We start from the raw sequence: 358 nt of genomic DNA, 5'->3' as shown, positions 1-358 counted from the left end.
TGATAGCTTACCGGAGCACTTTTCAAAAACAAAGGTGACTTTTGAAATTTCATGGACTCCTTTGATTTGGTTTTCGAATTTTTTTCTTTCGTTACATTGATGCATATGTCCCCAATATATGCTGACATTATTAGCCATATTTTGCATTTCTAGGTTTTTTTTTGTGACTTGTTTTACTTTGCTTGCCAGTTTTTCGCTATCGAAAAAACGGATTAAAGAATTTGGACTAAATTTTATGTAAAAAATAAAATGACGTCTTTCAAATTGCTTAAAATATTGACTGTGGCATTTGGCGGCTCTCCTTTGAGTAAAAAAAAATGTTTATAAATGGCACAAGCTCTTCACAGAAGGCCGAGAA

Source organism: Glossina fuscipes, unplaced genomic scaffold (assembly GCF_014805625.2).
Source record: "Glossina fuscipes isolate IAEA_lab_2018 unplaced genomic scaffold, Yale_Gfus_2 2, whole genome shotgun sequence".
Lineage (NCBI taxonomy): Eukaryota > Metazoa > Arthropoda > Insecta > Diptera > Glossinidae > Glossina > Glossina fuscipes.
This window is presented reverse-complemented; position numbering follows the sequence as displayed.